This window comes from Colobus angolensis, unplaced genomic scaffold (assembly GCF_000951035.1).
Source record: "Colobus angolensis palliatus isolate OR3802 unplaced genomic scaffold, Cang.pa_1.0 Scaffold221, whole genome shotgun sequence".
Classification (NCBI taxonomy): Eukaryota; Metazoa; Chordata; class Mammalia; order Primates; family Cercopithecidae; genus Colobus; species Colobus angolensis.
In genome coordinates, this window is record NW_012115389.1 from 344,627 (window position 1) to 363,322 (window position 18,696).

At 39.4% G+C, this 18,696-nt stretch overlaps 1 protein-coding gene across 2 annotated transcripts in view; it reads left to right on the forward strand.

Moving 5' to 3' along the window:
- The window catches only part of IPCEF1 (interaction protein for cytohesin exchange factors 1), a 206,556-nt gene that overhangs the window by 64,936 nt on the left and 122,924 nt on the right, over positions 1-18,696 (forward strand). For both annotated transcript variants that reach the window (XM_011943742.1, XM_011943741.1), the window contains one exon: positions 5,205-5,248. The gene's annotated coding sequence lies outside the window, so the exon portion shown is untranslated. The remainder of the gene's footprint in view (positions 1-5,204; positions 5,249-18,696) is intronic.

Here is an 18,696-nt window from a genome sequence, read left to right on the forward strand (position 1 = left end):
TTTTTTGTATTTTTAGTAGAGACAGGGTTTCACTATGTTAGCCAGGCTGGTCTCGATCTCCTGACCTCATGGTCCGCCTGCCTCGACTTCCCAAAGTGCTGGGATTACAGGCGTGAGTCACAATGCCCAGCCAAGTACTTTCTTTAAAAAGTAATTTTTATATTTTACTTTTTAAAAGAGATGGGGTCTCACTCTGTTTCCCAGGGTGATCTTGAACTCCTGGTGGTGAAGGACTTTCTCTTTAGTTCAGCTAAGAGCCGAGTTCTTGTCATACAACCGTGAAAGATTAGGCTCGCAGGCACTTTGAAGGGTGAGAAGGGCAGAGTTTATTGGGCAAAAAGGAAATAAAAAGGGAAACAGGGACTCTCAGCAAAGCGAGAGTTCTGCTGGTAGGCTTCCTGCCTCACAGATTGAATTCCCATTTACCATCCCAGAATCCTCCCCTCTGCAAATGGTGTGAAATTCCGTGGCTCCACCCCAGTGCCCACGCCTCCCTGTGCAAAGGCCAGTCGAATGTTCTCTGGGAACCCCTTTATACTTGGCTGTCTCACTGAGGTCAAACAATCCCCCAGCCTTGACCTCCCAAAGTGCTGGGGTTACAGGCATAACCTACTGCATCCGACCTCCAGTGCTTTTATCATTGGTGCTTTTGTGAGATTTCTTTACTTTTATCTACTTCTACTTGTTTTCAAGTGGTTACATAGTTTGATTTTACATGATACAATAAAAAGGATTCGGCCCAGTTTTTGTTTTTAAGCAGAGAAATTGCTTCTTAGGATGTATTTTAAAGAGTTAGATTACACCTGAAGTGGGTTGAACTTGAGCAAAGTTTTAAAAATAATTGTGTCTCAAAGTTGAACAAAAGAAATGGACCCCAGCGTCATTCTTTGCTTTAAGAGGATTGTGAGAATAACTAATAACAATTAGGAGGTTAATATATTATTGAAAGTGGTAATTTTACCAGTTTTGAACTCATGTTCAAAGACATAATTGGAATAATTTTCAATAGACATCAGTCTTTATTTCTTAGGAAATTACAGTGATTAAATTAATGGCAGGCAGCCTCTCTTATTATTTGAAGATAATAGGAATCTGTTGAGAATTAGGGGGGAAAAATGAATGATACATGTTCTATTAAAGACTTCACAGTTGAAACATTTCTTACTGCTCTCTGTCTTGCCACAATTTGTGTATTTAAGCACAATCATCAATGCAACTTCCTTTACTGTATTTGGCCTAAAAAGTAATTCAAATGAAGAATAAGAATAATGCTTTCCTTGGGATTCCAGTATAGAGTTTTCTTTTAGGGGATGTATAATATGCCAATTCAAAAGAAAGTTATGTAATGCTTGAAGAGCTCTGTGAAAGTGGAAAAGATAGTTCATTTTTTTCTCTGGATATTTTTCAGGAGTCTGTTCCTGCTTCTTTATGAAATTTAACACTGGACAATAACATCACACTCGTTATTCAGACATTTTAAATTGCTCTAATTTCTCTTTTACTTTGAAGTGAGATATTCAGATCACTGAGTATTAGAAAAATGGTGCACTGATGAAGCAATGAATGGATCTTGATCTGTTATCTTAGCTTGAGGCTTAGTAAAGTGGTTTTTGTCAGTGGACCATTGTACCCTATTTTCTTGAATATCTTTCTATACTGAAAATGATTTAGATGGTACATCTGAGTCTAATGCCACCCAGATAAGCATCTGCAGTTGCGCTGACCTGGACTTGGGTGGTACTGCTTTTTAGATTTCAGTATCACTCTAAACCTTGTCTGGCTTTTGCCCGCGTCAGTACCCTTGAGCTATAGGTTGGGAAACCTGTTTGTTTCCCTTTCTGGCTGGAATGTCTTTTAGAGATTCATGTTATAGGTTGTGACTCAAGTTATATACACCGATTCCCAAACTTTTCTTGACTTGATTCTAGACTAAACAACACTGCAATTGTGAGGCTCCCAAGGCAAAAAGTAAATAAGAAAAACCACTTAATTTAATATGCTAGAGAGTTTTTGCAAACATACAGATGACTACATCAGGAAATACTATTTTCATTGCTTTGGAAAGTAGGAGGAAGTGACATAAGATCTTGTTCTGGGGAGAAAGAAAGAGTTAGCACATTATTAGTTGCACCAAAGCAGAGGCAAAAACGTGAAGAAAAGTCAGTGACTTTGAGTGTTAGCTTACTCGATACAGCTAACACTCATTTATTTTAACATATCACCACTTTTAAGTTAATACCCATTTTTTCCATTGTTTCTGGTTTAACTATTATAATTTGAAATAATCATGGTTGGAAATGTTTAGATAAATCATGATGCCTCACTACCTTGTAATTTAACACCACAAAATAAGAACTGTAAGGCAAAGGGTTTGGACAACAGGGAGTACAGGTTACAAAACAGAAAAAGAGATCTGGATTTATTTGACATGAAAATAGAGGATTTCTTACTCCAGGGTGTTTTTTACAGGAATTCTATACTTAAATTTTGGCCACTGAACTAGACTTGCTGATTGTATTAACTTGGATAAAATTCCATTCAGAAGAGAAAAGATGACCAAAATAAAAAACCTACCTCATGGGATTGTAGTGCAAATTGCATGAATTAATCCATGTGAAAGCATTTTGTAAATTGCAAACTGTGACACTAAATTTACTTTATACGAGACAATCACTAAGTGTTATTAAGTGATTGAAAGGAAATATTAATCCAACCTGTTATGTGGTTTTCCGAATGTATAAAAACAAGGAAAGCATTCCAACCTGTGAGTACCTCTGCCAGAAATGTTTACCTTAGTTGTGAAGGAACAGTCAGTCAAATCCAAATTGAGGGGTGTTAGGCAAAGCAACTGGCCTGGACTCTACAGAAACGTGTCGTGAAAGGTAAAAGGAGACTGTAGACATGCCTTGGTGATCCCTGATTAAATTCAGGATTTAAAATAAAATATAACAAATATTCCACACTGAAACAGACATTAGTGATACAATTGGAACATTTGGACTGTATATTGATTGCATTGTGTCAATTTAAAATTTTCTGAGTGTGGCTGGGCATGGTAGCTCAAGCCTGTAATCCCAGCACTTCGGGAGGCTGACACGGGTGGATCACGAGGTCAGGAGATCAAGACTACCCTTGCTAACATGGTGAAACCCCATCTCTATTAAAGTACAAAAAAAATTTAACCAGGTGTGGTGGTGGGCACCTGTGGTCGCAGCTACTCAGGAGGCTGAGGCAGGAGAATGGTGTGAACCGGGAGGTGGAGCTTGCGGTGAGCCGAGATCACACCACTGTACTCCAGCCTGGGCCACAGAGCAAGACTCCATCTCAAAAAAAAAAAAATTTCCTGAGTGTGACCATTATTATGTAACTATGGTGGGATCATTGCTCTTAGGAGGTATATGCTGAAGTATATAGGGGGTGAACCATCTTTATGTCTACAAGTGACTCAAATGGTTCAGCAAAATATTTAGATATGCAGAGAGATAAAGCAAATGTGGAAAAGTGTCATAATTTGGGAATCAAGGTGAAGGCCATCTAGTTGTTCATTGCTCCCTATTCCTACAAGCTTTCTACAGTTTTAAACATTTTCAAAATACAATTTTGGAAAAACAATTTAAGAAGAAAAAATCCAAGTACTCAAAAATACAGATCTTGAAATATGTCCTTTACAGAGCATGTCTTCCTGCAATTTTATTTTTCTGTGAGATGCCGATATATAGATTTTAAAAAAGAAAAATCTGTGTTTTTATAAATGTATGCTTTTAGGCAATGAACAGGATTATTGTTACTAATTTGAAGCATATTCCCACTGGCTGGGCGCGGTGGCTCATGCCTGTAATCCCAGCACTTTGGGAGGCCGGAGGCAGGCAGATCAGAAGGTCAGGAGTTCAAGACCAGCCTGACCAAAATGGTGAAACCCTGTCTCTACTAAAAATACAAAAATTAGCTGGGCGTGGTGGCACTTGCCTGTAATCCCAGCTACTCAGGAGGCTGGGGCAGGAGAATCACTTGAACCTGGGAGGTGGAGGTTGCAGTGAGCTGAGATTGTGTGCCACTGCATTCCAGCTTGGGCCACAGAGTGAGACTCTGTCTCAAAATAAAAAAAAAGAAATATATTCCCACTGGAAAAATTCCAGGAAAATAGATAGAAGTTCTCAATCCATGTGCACATCTTTTGTGGTGTTTAAAAGTGAAGTAGAAATGTATCATGGGGTGTGTTCAAAAGGACAGAACATTATTTTTACTGTCCTCTTTAGAAAAAATTCAAGTTTGAGGATCTCAGCTTAATGATTTTGTGATAATTTGCTACCCGGAACTTCTTTCCTATGAGATTAAACTTTTGTTTTCATTTTTTGAAAGAGACATTGGGAAGTTATTGTTAGCAGAGGTGAATCTGTGCAGGTCTGCACCAACTTGATTCTTGCCTCTTCAAAGGAAAGAATTCGATTGAGGGGCATGACTTAGAGTGAGAGACTGAGGCAAGTTTTTGAGGAGTGAGAGCTTATTAAAAAGTTTTAGAGCACGAGCCAAAGGAAGTAAAGGACATTTGGAAAAGTGCCAAGCAGACAACTTGAGAGATCCAAGTACTCTGTTTGATCTTTGACTTGGGGTTTTATACATCGGCATGGTACAGGGGTTTCTGTCTTTCCTCCCCTGATTCTTCCCTTGGGACTAGCTTTCCGCATGCGTAGTGGCCTGCCAGCACTTGGGAGGGGAGCATGCTCAGTGTATTTACTGAAGTTGTGTGCATGCTCACTTGAGGCATTTTTCCCTTACCAGTTGAGTGTTCCTAGAGGGAGGTCATATACTAGTTAAACTCTGCCATTTTGCCCCTTAGTACACATGCTTGGGCCCACTTGCCAACTCCTGAGATCTTATCAGGAAGCTGCTGATCGCCAACTTCAAGTGTTTCCTACCTATTGGGAGACTGCCTGTCCCTGGCACCAGCTGCCACCAATTATTATTTTAGAGAGCCGGTTTAACAACTACCTGACCATCACCTGATAGTTTAACACTGCCTGACCTGTTTGTGTTTGCTTAGCTATCTACCCTAACATTATCATGATGATTGACTTACTATTCTGTTGCTTATTCTTGGGGTTGATGTGGTGGGATTCTGATTTTCTCCCAGGTGATTGAGTCCAGGCAGAAATCTCATGATTCACTTTTCTCTCTCTCTCTCTCTCTTTTTTTTTTCCATAAAGGTCAAAGGCAACAGAACTGGACCAAGAAAGTTCATAAGTTTTTGGTATGTAATTGAAAACTCTTTGCAACAAATTCTTTCTCTTTAGTGATATTTATGGCTTGAAATGCCTGAGTTTCACTTTGTTATTCTAGTTTGTGAATCAACTTAGTGTAGTCTAGATATGTTTATCCCTAGTCTAGGATTTATGCAGAGGGAAGTTCATAGTATTACTACCTTTGGTCCTCTGAAGATTACTTTTCAGTGGGAGAATTAAGTAATTTATTTAGTTATTTATGGATTGATTCTTTTTTTTTTTTTTTTGCCTCTCTCAGAGTAAGGAATATACCATGACTATCAAAGTGCTTTAAAACTATAATTATGTGAAGAGTCTATTTTATAAGCAATTGCATGTTTAGATGCCCGAGTATAAATTGAATGCTCTAGAAATGGAGTACTTACTGATTCAAATTTACTAATAATTACAATTAAATATTTATATTTAATAATTATAGTAGAACAGTAAAACAATCCGAAGATGTCCCCACCTCTAAAGTTTATAAGTTTATTCCTAATGATCTAGGAAAGACTGGAGTTGAATGCCTGTGTGTTCTTCTCATTATTACTCTGATTTTCTATTATAAAATGATTTTAAAAGAATTATATGTCTTAGCTCCTCATTGAAGTATCCATCTTTTATTTGGTTTAACTCTTGTTTGTTTGTTTGTTTTTGAGACAGTGTCTCATTTTGTCCCCCAGACTGGAGTGTAGTGGCATGATCGTGGCTCACTGCAGCCTTGATCTCCCAGGTTCAGGTGATGCTCTTACCTCAGCCTCCCAAGTATGCCACCATGCCCAGCTAATTTTTAAAATTTTTTGTAAAGACGGGGTCTCATTATATTGCCCAAGCTGATCTCTAACTCCTGGTCTCCAGTGATCTTCTTGCCTCAGCCTCCCAAAGAGCTAGGATTATAGGCGTGAGCCATTGCACTAAGTCTTAATTCATTTTCTTCCAAAGATGAAACACAATTTTAAACTTGCTGGGGAATTCAAAGGAAGTATTCTTTTCCAGTTGTCTTATTTTTTTTGAGATGGAGTCTTGCTCTGTCTCCAGGCTGGAGTGCAGTGGCGTGATCTCGGCTCACTGCGACCTCCACCTTCTGGGTTCATGCCATTCTCCTGCCTCAGGCTCTCTGGTAGCTCAGACTACAGATGCCCGCCACCACACCCGGCTAATTTTTTATACTTTTAGTAGAGATGGGGTTTCACCATGTTGGCCAGGGTGGTCTCGATCTCCTGACCTCATGATTCACCCGCCTTGGCCTCCCAAAGTGCTGGGATTACAGGCGTGAGCCACTGTGCCTGGCCGCCCACAGTTATCTATTAAGGACACATCTTTTTGTGACTCTACAGATATAATTGAAATTCTGGTAAATTTACCAGAATTGCTTAAGTCATTAAGCAATAACTTAAATGCTATTATTTCCTATGACCCAGAAAATAATCACTATTGTCCTCAGTATGTAGTTTCTACCATTTCCAATAATGTTGCAACTGTCTTTGAAACATTGTTAGTCATAACTCATTAGTCACCATTGTGCTTTTTGGTGACCATTGCCCTTCTCTTTCTTATTCTGTAGTTATTAAAACCCGTTGTCCTGGTTGTCCAACTCATGGACATGCAAATTAGCTTTGGTGCATACCTTAGTGGTTCAGACGTCTTCTAAGACATAAATTCTGTTGTTTCAACATGTATATGAAAGATATGCATTTACTCATGAGCCAGTCAGTAAGATATCTGCATTGTCTTCTGCAGTAAAGAATGCTTTAGTTACCATAAAATTTGATGTTTTGTTGAGGAATGTTAAGTGATGCTTTTTATACTCATACTTTTCATTGATGATATACAAAACTGATTACCCTAAGGTATTGACAAAAGTGAGTGATTTTACTGTCTTCAAAAGTTGTCAAGTATATTTTCCAGTATAACACTTCTGACTCTCAGATTAGGGACCTCCCATCACAGTGGCCATCTAGTAAGAACATGGCTTGTTATAAGAAACTGCGTTTGTTGGAATTCTGAATTAGATGAACTTTATAGTCTCTTGTAATAAAATAAGAGATAGCACAATGGTACAAAGGGGAGGTTCTGAGCCCAGAGTTCTGGGGTTTGAATCTTATCTGTGACACAAATACACACCAATCTGTATGACCTTGGGCAAACTGCTTAACTTTTATGCACTTCACTTTCCTCATCTGTTAAATGGAGACAGTATTAGTACCCATAGCTGATGTAAGGATTTAATGTGTTAATATGAATATAGCTCTTAGAACAATATCTGGTGCATAATTAAGCACTTAATAAGTATTAGTTATGATGATATATTAGTCCATTCCCACACTGCTATAAAGAACTACCTGAGACTGGGAAATTTATAAAGAAAGGAGGTTTAATTGGCTCACTGTTCCACAGGCTGTACAGGAAACATAGCTGGGGAGGTGTCAGGAAACTTACAATCATGGTGGAAGGCAAAGGGGAAGTAGGCACAGTCTTCACATAGCAGAACGAGAGAGAGAAAAAGAGAGAGAAGGGGAAAGTGCTACACACTTTTTATATTTTATTTATTCTTATTTTTTAATTTTAAAAAACAGAAAGGGGGCTTTGCTATGTTGCCCAGACTGACCTCAAACTCCTGAGTGCAAGCGATCTGTTATACACTTTTAAACAACCAGATCTCATGAGAACTCACTCATTGTCATGAGAAAAACAAGAGAAAATCCACCCCCATGATCCAGTCACCTCCCACCAGGCCCCTCTTTCAACACTGAAGATCATAATTCAACATGAGATTTGGGTAGAGGCACAGGGTCAAACCATATCAGATGGTGATGAATGATCTTGTCATCAGCCATGGCCTTTATTCCCAGCAACTTACTTCTTCAGGTGTCCTTATATACTGCCTTGGTTCCACCTGATGCAAACGTCAAGGCAAAGCTCAGACTTCACTGCTTTCTACTGAAACTGACATTGTGGTGTCCTTTCTTCCATCACACTGCTCTCCCCATTTTACAGGCTCCACCTCTCCTCTTCCCCTCCCTGCCTCATTGCAGGTCTTTCCACATACATCCAAACACTGCTGGATTTCAGATTTTATGACAAAGGGGCTTATTATGATATTTTTCTAGCAAAGTCAAATGTTTACATAAGAGAAAGTCTTGAACCAGTTACTAGGATAATAAAATGTCCTCCAACTTCATGCAAAAGTATGTTAACAATTTTCATCTTTTAATCCTGTCATTAAGCTATACTAAAGGAATCTTGTTTATCCAGTCATTCTAATATATTATCAACATAGTTCTTTTAAAAAAAATTTTATTTTAAGTTCTGGGATACATGTGCAGAATGTGCAGGTTTGTTACATGGGTATACATGTTCCATGGTGGTTTGCTGCATCTATCAACCTGTCATCTAGGTTTTAAGCCCCATATGCATTAGTTATTTTTCCTAATGCTCTCCCTCCTCTTGCCCCCTACCCTCGACAGGTCCTGGTGTGTAATAGACATAGTTCTTAGTTCAAGGGTGTGTAGTGGGAGCAAACAGTTTCTATTTAGTTTTCATTCACATGTGCCTACATTTTTGGCCCCATAATTATTTTTGAGTTCTCCACAGATTTCTTAAGTACAGAATGCTTGTCTAATTATTTTGACATATTCCTGCTGGGCAGTAAATATTGTGAAGTTTTATGTGAATGCATTTGAACATCAGGTTATATTTTTCTTACTGTTTTTTACTTGCTATAGCTTATGAAACTTATGTTCTAAGGACGGCTTAATTTTGATTTATGTTACCAAGTGATTCAAGGTGTCAATGGACTTTTTCCAGAACAGAAACGTGTGGGGCCAGCTCTCACACCTCTAATAAAGAAACAACTCAGACTCCAAGGGTTTCTTGCCTTATTTTAAAATAAACTCTGTGTTAAAAACTTGTGTGCTGGCAGTGAAGAAATAGATGACCACATGTATTTTCTTCTTGAAGGCTCATAATTTTTGTGCATATGTGTGCAAAATATAACTATGAACAAGAATGTGGGCAACTAGATTACAAAAAAAGAACTGGCAAAAGAATACTTATATGGACATTATTTCTTGAAAACAGTATCTGTAAGTTTTTCAGATTATTGAGAGGGCAGGTTAACATTGGAGCTATCGTTTTCCTGGTTAATAATATTTTTGCTTTTTTAAAATTTTAGCTCAAAAATCTGGGCATAGCTTTCTAAAAATTAGAATCCAATTTCAAGAATGATGAGGTACTAACTGAAAATCTCTAAATCTTTTGAGATTATTTCCACACATTAATAGGGCATTTCCTCAGAAAATTTTCTGCATTTATTATAGGTAGACAGTGAGGAAAAGGGAATAGAAAAGATCAAGTTTTCTCAGCAAGTGAAAGGTTTCTTGTTGCCATTTTCATTTTCCCTTAGTTTATTATCCTCAGTAGAGACATCAATGTCTTTCCTAATAAAATCACCTTCCAGCCAAACTGTTAAAAAAGGCAACTACCTACCTTGGGTGTATGTCAGTTTACACAGAAAAAATTTAAATAGAGCTTGAAGAAATATAGAAAATACTTCTGTTAATAATTAATGAGGCACAGGAGCTCTTATTAGACTAGACTGTGTTATGCTGAAATTAACTCTCGAGTAACTCTGATTTCTTTTTTTTTTTTTTGAGTCGGAGTCTCACTCTGTTACCCAGGCTGGAGTGCAGTGGCACGATCTTGGCTCACTGCAACCTCTGCCTCCTGGATTCAAGTGATTCTTTTGCCTCAGTCTCCTGAGTAGCTGGGACTATAGGCAGACACCACCATGCCTGGCTAATTTTTAATAGAGACGGGGTTTCACCATGCTGGCCAAGATGGTCTTGATCTCCTGACTTTGTGGTCCACTCGCCTTGGCCTCCCAAAGTGCTGAGATTATAGGTGTGAGCCTCACTGTGCCTGGCTGTATCTCTGATTTCTTACCCAAACTCTATGTTCAGTGCTGGTCATCAGGAGGGGAGGGCTCCTCTACTCCATATATTCACTCAGGGATTCAGGCTGATGAAAGCTCCACCATCCTGCAACACCACCATGTCAATAGGTGGCTTCAGAGCTGGCCATGACACAGGAGGGTGTGGGGCACTCATACTCTTCTCCAGACACAAAGTGATGACATCACCTCTGCCCAGTTCCCATTGGTCAGAACAACTCACGTGGCTTCTCCTAACTGCATGGGCCTGGGAGGTCTTCCTGGGGGCTGAGGGAGAAGAGGAGAACTAGACACAGAGCACAGTAGCAATTTCTTACCTGATTTTATGTGCTGCAAAGTTATCACATCCAGTGTCTCTATATAACACCCTTCCTTTCTAAATCAGTCACACTTACAATTCCTTCTGTTCTGCCAGGTAATTGAGTTATTTTAATATTTTAAAATTAACTTCACATTTTTACTTTCTGAGTTTAGGTGAGAACAAGTGAAACAAGGATTATGAAGAAGAAATTAGTGAAGGCATAGATACCATCAACAGCAGAAAAATGTCTAATTACATTTTAGCCTTCATCTGTTTATAGACTTCATTGGTGTTATTAATGGTACTTTCTTTTTTCCCAACAAAATCATTACTTGAAATTAAATGTAACTGCAAATGTGTGAGGATTGATTGCAACATCAATTTAAGGGATATCAAGCTGGAAACATGAAACTATACTTGCATAGTTTCAGTAGATTGCATTTTATGTGTACATCTTTTTTTAATTATATGCTCATCTTTCCCTGAATCTTAATCTCATGTTCTTTTCCTTCTTCTATCTCACATTTTTCTTTTTAAATGTCTTTGTCAGTTTATTAAAGTATTTTACCAAGCAATGTTTTCACATAGGGCACATAAGGAATAAGCAAACATGTCTAAAATATGTTTATTTTGCACTCACACTTGATTGTGTGTTTGGTTGGATATAGAACTTTATGTACAAATTTATTTTCACTAAGACCTTCAAAGGTGTTGTCCCCATGTCCTTCAGCAGCTCATCTTGCATGAGAAATCTAATGCTGTTCTTGTTTCTTTAGAGATAGAACATTTTTGTTCTGTCTGTAAACTTAGAATTCTCTGTATACTTTGAAATTCTGAAATTTCACAAGATATATTCAAACTTACATTGTACTGTATCGTATTATTTGTATTTTTTGAGATGGAGTTTTGCTCTGTCACCCAGGCTGGAGTGCAGTGGCGCAATGTCGGCTCACTGCAAGCTCCACCTCCCAGGTTCACACCATTCTCCTGCCTCAGCCTCCTGAGTAGCTGGGATTACAGGTGCCCACCACCATGCCTGGCTAACTTTTGTATTTTTAGTAGAGACAGGGTTTCACTGAATTAGCCGAGATGGTCTCCATCTCCTGACCTCGTGATCCACCCACCTCGGCCTTCCAAAGTGCTGGGATTACAGGTGTGAGCTCCCGCGCCCGGCCTTTTGTTTTTGTTTGTTTTTTGTTTTTGAGATGGAGTTTTGCTCTCGTGCCCCAGGCTGGAGTGCAATGCATGATCTTGGCTTATTGCAACCTCCGCCTCCCAGGTTCAGTGATTCTCCTGCCTCAGCCTCCTGAGTAGCTGGGATTACAGGCATGCACCAGCATACCTGGCTAATTTTTTTTTTTTTTGTATTTTTAGTAGAGACAGGATTTCACCATGTTGACCAGGCTGGTTCTGAGCTCCTGACCTCAGGTGATCCACCCACCTCAGCCTCCCAAAGTGCTGGGATTACAGGAATGAGGTACCACGCCCCGCCCTCAAATGTGCATCCTTGAAAATTTGTGGGATTGACTATTTTGTAGCATAGAAGATTTTTTCCACTCTCTCCCTGGTTCTGTTTCCTGCTGTTGTGGCTTCATTTTCAATCTCTTTTCTCCACCATTTCACAAAGGTGACCACTGCTAACTCCGGGTTTGCAGGGCATTCATGGCTGACACCCCAGAAAAAAGGGACAAATCTCTTTCCCAATATTTCAGACAGGATTTCCTGATTATCTTGACTTGATGCACATACTCCTTTCTGGATTGGTCATTGTGACAAAGAGGAGTAAGTACTTTGATCCATCTACTTCTTACCACTTCTATTGCTACCACTCTAGTCCAGCAAAAGAGATGACACTGTAATCTCTTCCCTGGATCATTCTAGTAGCCTCTTAATTGATTTCTCTGTTTATGTCTTTTCTCTCTTTCAGTCTGTTCTCAGTGCTGGAGCCAGAGCTGTTAATGTGTTTGTCAGACCAGAACCCTACAAAGCCATTCATTTTATTTATTTATTTATTTATTTAATTTTAAGACAGAGTCTTGCTCTGTCACTCAGGTTGGTGTGCAATGGCGCAATCTCAGCTCACCGCCACCCCCGCTTCCCAGGTTCAAGCTATTCTCCTGCCTCAGCCTCCCGAGTACAGGATTACAGACAAGTGTCAGCATGCCAGGCTATTTTTTTGTGTTGTTGTTGTTGAGATGGAGTTTCACTCTGGTTGCCCAGGCTGGAGAGCAATGGTGCCATCTCGGCTCATTGCAACCTCCACCTTCTGGGTTCAGGTTATTCTCCTGCCTCAGCCTCCCAAGTAGCTGGGATTACAGGTTGTGTGCCACCACATCTGGCTAATTTTTTGTATTTTTAGTAGAGATGGGGTTTCACCATGTTGGCCAGGCTGGTCTTGAACTCATAACCTCAGGTGATCCACCCGCCTCGGCCTCCCAAAGTGCTGGGATTACAGGCTTGAGCCACCATGCCTGGCCAAGCTTGCCCATTTTGCTTCAAGGAAAACTAAAGTCTTCAACAAGAGTTTATTTATTTAGAGACAAGCTTTCACATTGCTATCCAGGCTAGAGTGCAGTATAGCTCACTGCAACCTCAAACTCCTGGGCTCAAGTGATCCTCCCATCTCAGCCTCCTAAGTAGCTAGGATTACAGGCATGCACCACCACACAAGGCTCCTTTTTGAATTTTTTTTTTTTTTTTTTTTTTTTTTAGAGATGGGGTCTTGCTGTGTTACCCAGGCTGGAGTGCAGTGTTGTGATCTCGGCTCACTGCAACCTCCACCTCCCTGGTTCAGGCAATTCTCCTGCCTCAGCCTCCCAAGTAGCTGGGATTACAGATGTACACCACCACGCCTGGCAATTTTTTTTTTTTTTTTGTATTTTAGTAGGCACGGGGTTTCACCATCTTGGCCAGGTTGGTCTTGAACTCCTGACCTCAAGTGATCTGCCCGCCTCGGCCTCCCTAAGTGCTGGGATTGCAGGCGTGAGCCACTGCACCTGGACTTAATTTTTAAATTGTTCTGTTGAGATGGGGATTCTAACTATGTTGCCCAAGCTGGTCTCAAACTCCTGGCCTCAAACAATCATTCCACCCTGGCCTCCCAAAGTGTTGGGATTACAGGTATAAGCCATAGCATCTGGCCTGGTTCTCACTTTTCAAAATGACTTTTATTTTGAAATATAACATACATACAGTGGAAAACATGAAAAAAATGGAATAGCTAGATGATTTATCATAAAGTGTAAATTCTTGCAACTGCCACTTGAGTCAAGAAATAGAATACCATTGGGATCCTGAATCCCCTCTTGTACCCCTTCCAATAAATAATTCCTGACTCCTCCTCAAAGGTTACCACTCTCCTGCCATTTGTGGTCATTGTGGTTGCATTTTGTTATAATTTTATCAGCTGAGTACACTTCCCTAAACACTATAATCTAGTTTTGGCTGCTGTATTATTTTATATAAATGGAATCATATCATTTATATTCTTTTGTGTCTAGCTTCTTTCTCTCAACGTTATGTCACTTGGGTAGAAGTAGTCTTTTTCTTTTTGATTGCTATGTAGTTCATTGTAATGACTATATCACAATTTATTCATTTTCCCATTGATGGACATTTGTTTTGTTCTTTTTTTTTTTTTAATTTTTTAAATGATTTACTTCTTTGTAGAGATCGAATTTCACTTTGTTTCCCAGGCTGGTCTTGAACTTCTGGCCTCCAGTGATCTTCCCATGTTGGCCTCTCAAAGCACTGGGATTATAGGCCTGAGCCACCATGCCCAGCCCTGTTTTTTGTTGTGGTTGTTATTAACGAACTGGATAGAACTATTGTTACACATTTTCAGCATACATTTGCACACATATCTAAGGCATGTACACCTTAGAGTAAAGGTTGTGGGCATAGACTATGCATGTAATTAACCTTAGCAAGTGTTACCAAACACTCTTCCAAAATAATTTTCCACTGGCAATATTTTGAGTTTTCACTGGTTCTACAATCTTGCCAACACTTGGCATTGTCAGTCTTTTAAAATTACACTGTTTTGGTGGCTGTTTAATTATGTTTCATTGCTGTTCTGCCTTGCATTTTCCTGATCGTTAATGAGGTTTAGTGTCTCTCCTATATATATTGGCTAATTGATGTTCCTCCTTGGTCAAAGGCCAGTAAGTCTTTTCTCATTTTTGTCTTAGGTTTTCTGCCTGTTTCTTATTGATTCATGGGAGTTCTTTATAGATTCTGGATGCATGGCCTCATGCAAGTTATATGTATGGCACATATTTCTTCTCATTCATTTGCTTGTTTTCTCGGTCCCTAAGGTTGTCTTTGATGAATGGGAATTCTTAATTCTAATATGTTTCAACTTATAGTTTTCCTTTATGGTTAGAACCAGTGGGGGAAATGACAGTATTTTCAATAGATGATACTGACATAATAGGCTATTAATTTAAAAGATGAAACTTGACCCCTATTTGAAACCATAATAGAAAATCAATTCCAAGTATATTGTAGATCTAATAAGGAAGACAAGGCAATAAAATTTGTAGAAGGAAAAGTAGGACAATATCCTTATGACCACAGAATAATGAAGATAACGGCAAAGGAAAAGCACTAGCCAGAGTCATCTTCACAATATTGACTCTTCCAATGAATGAACACAACATCTTTCCATTTATTTATACCTTTTTAAAGTTTCTTTCAAAAATTGATTTCTTCATTGAAGTCTTATACATCTTTTTTTATTAGATTCATTCTAACATATTTGAATTTTTTTTTTTTTTTTTGAGACGGAGTCTTGCTCTGTCGCCCAGGCTGGAGTGCAGTGGCCGGATCTCAGCTCACTACAAGCTCCGACTCCCGGGTTTACGCCATTCTCCTGCCTCAGCCTCCCGAGTAGCTGGGACTACAGGCACCCGCGACGTCGCCCAGCTACTTTTTTGTATTTTTTAGTAGAGACGGGGTTTCACCGTGTTAGCCAGGATGGTCTCGATCTCCTGACCTTGTGATCCGCCCGTCTCAGCCTCCCAAAGTGCTGGGATTACAGGCTTGAGCCACCGCGCCCGGCCACATATTTGAATTTTTATGATACTGCTATTTTCTTAGAAATTTTACTTTCAAACTGTTGGTGGCTGGTAGAAATGTTACTGATTTTAACATATTGGCTTTGTAGCTAGCAACCTTCTTATGTCCACTTTTTTAAAATTTTGAGACAGGGTCTGGCTCTGACACCCAGACTGGAAAGTGGTGGCATGATCTCAGCTCACTGCAACCTCCATCCCTCAGGTTCAAGGGATCTCCTCATCCCAGCCCCCAAAATAGCTGGGACCTCAGGTGCACACCACCATGACCAGCTTTTTTTTTTTTGTATTTTTGGTAGAGACAGGGTTTCTCCATGTTGCCCAGGCTGGTCTCAAACTCCTGAGCTCTAGCGATCCACACACCATAACCTCCCAAAGTGCTGGGATTACAGGCATGAGCCACCACACCTGGCCCACTTTTTAATTGTAATTGTTAATGTGTAGATTCTTTCTGCATGTAAAACTGTATCATCTGAAAATACTGACAATCTTGATTTTTTACCTTTTAATCACAATTTTTTTACCATTGTTTTCTAGTACTTTTGAGACAATGTTGTTAAGTGATAATGAGAATCTTTGGCTTATTACTAATATCCAAGGAAAGGATTTCAACATGTCACCATCAAATATGTGATGTAGGAATAAGGACCTTCTTACTTATTGAAAGCAGTGGAGTAAGGACCTTTTTGTTTTGACCATGACAGGAATTTGGAGAGGGTTTGGCTTGAGTTGGCAGTTCATCTTTGACCCATGTGACTTTAGCTGGGGTGACTAGGATTGGAGGATCCCTACTTTCAAGATCACTTTTGCATCCATACGTCTGGAGCATTGGTGTCTCTTGGATTCCCATTGTCTACTTGGCATCCCGTTCTCCTGGGCCTGTCCACAGGGCTTGGCTCTTTGCAGCACAGCAGCATCAGGGAACCTGGACCTGGTGAATGTCAATCTGGCTTCTGCTAGAGCATATGTTCCTCTTTCAGATGTAAAATCCCATGAAGTTGAGCCTGTGAGGTCATAGAAATTGCAATTAAACATATCTGTTAAATTAAAAATCAATTTCCAATCTAAACTTTTTTTTTCTACACAGGAGTTTAAAAATAATAATCTAAACAATTGTCATAGCTGAATTTTAGTACTATGGAGTAAAGAAAAAAAATAGGTGATTCCTTCTGTTTTGCGATGACAGACTTTTACTTTTGAGGTTAAATGAAGGTATTTAGGGCAGAAGGAGAGAGGAAGGTGCATCTGTGCATGGAAGGTGAGGAGGTGGGCACAGTACAGCGTGTAGGTGAGGTGCGAGTGAGAAAGTGAGCATGTAAAGATGAGAGTGGGTGGACCACAGGAAGCTGGGCGGACCACAGGAAGCTGGCTGGAAAAAAAAAGTCTTTGACTTTACTTAATTAAAAGCAAGAAAAAAGCAACCCAAAGACAAGCGGAAAATCTCACAGGCAAAGTCTATAAAGGGATGGAAACAAAAAATAAGCCCACATGTGTTCAGAGAAAGGTGAAGTGACTGGCCAGTTACAGTCTGCTCTGTAATTTTTGTATTACTTCGCAGTACTTTATACAGTAAGATAGTCTAATTAACAACAACAACAACCAATAAAAGAGCCAATGCTTCCTGGAAAAACAAATTGAAAATTTTCTTTTTGAAAACTTAGATTTCTGAGTTTATGATTCCAGTGATTTTAAAAAATGTGCTATTTAAATCGAAAGAATGTCAAATTAGGGAGTGGGGACGATTTAATCTTTTGTCTTAAGGTAAATATTGTACTTAGGTATTTTTCCACTAGGTGTCTCTTTGCATACATGTTATGATTTCAGAGAAAGTGAATCTATTCCTGAAGGCATTCACTTATGTGGATTGTGTCAACAAATATCTCAATTTGGGTTGGTGGGTATTTAAGAATGACTTTAATTTCAGTCCTTCCTAAAAAATAAATAGGTGTCTTTTAGTGACTTCTCTCGTTCTTGCTTTAAATGTTTTGGAGACGATAACCCAGATTTTTCAGCAGATGCAAAATTGAGGTCCTTGTGCCTGTGTGGTTACCAGCATGATATGGTTTAAGCCTTCAATTCATAGCCTGCCTATGTGGGATTCTGACCAGGATGTGAACCCTTCATAATTTCTGAATGAAGCCTCACCTAGGATGCACAATTCCCAAACGAGCTGCGTGCAGCTCGTCAGTGTCTCTTTCTGAGAGCTGTATTGCCTGCTGATCAGACCCTTCCAGACCACACAGTGGCAGCTGATCTGTGATCCCATAAGTAGCCCTTTGGGCAGCCACATTATCACAACTAGTCACCTTAGGTCCCCCTGAATTGTCTAAATTCGGTAAATAGCTTACTCATTCTAACTTGTCCTAAAGTTGAAGCAGGGCCAATGTAAGTAAACAGATATTTATTAGGTGCTCACTGCATGTCTTGCCTTCAATGTCTGTAAGAATTATTAGATTCATTCATTCTCTAAGAATGTAATGAGATCTACTGCTTGGAAAAAAAAAAAAAAAGCCTGCTTCTAAGGAGAATTTGAAAAGGCAAAGATTATTCTGAGACAGCACTGCTGATGACCACAGGGTCCTGGACCTGGGGTTTGAAAATCTGAATTTAAATTTGGCTTTAACTTGCTAGTTGTGTAAACCAGTTAGTCTACCCACTCTGTATATTAGTTTCTTCATGTGTAAAAGTGTAAGTTACTTTACAGCGTTGCTGTGAAGGCTGAAAACAGTTTGCAATAGTTCTGCCAAATATCATTATAAGAGCCTTCAAGAAAAGTCACCCTATTCTGGGTAAAGCAGCCCTTACCATGATTATATACAGTAGTTTAACTCCTTATGGTCTGTCTTGTCTGGTAACCCTTGGGCACGACCTTTGCAAAATTACAAGGCCCCTAAAAATGATCTTTTCTTTTCTTTTCTGTCCTCCTTCCTTCTTTTCCTTCCTCCCTCCCTCCCTCCCTCCTTCCCTCCCTCTTTCTCTCCCTCCCTTTTCTTTTCTTTTCCCTTACTTCCTTCCTCTCTCCCCTGCTCCTTTTCTTTCTTTCTTTCTTTCTTTCTTTCTTTCTTTCTTTCTTTCTTTCTTTCTTTCTTTCTTTCTTTCTTTCTTTCTTTC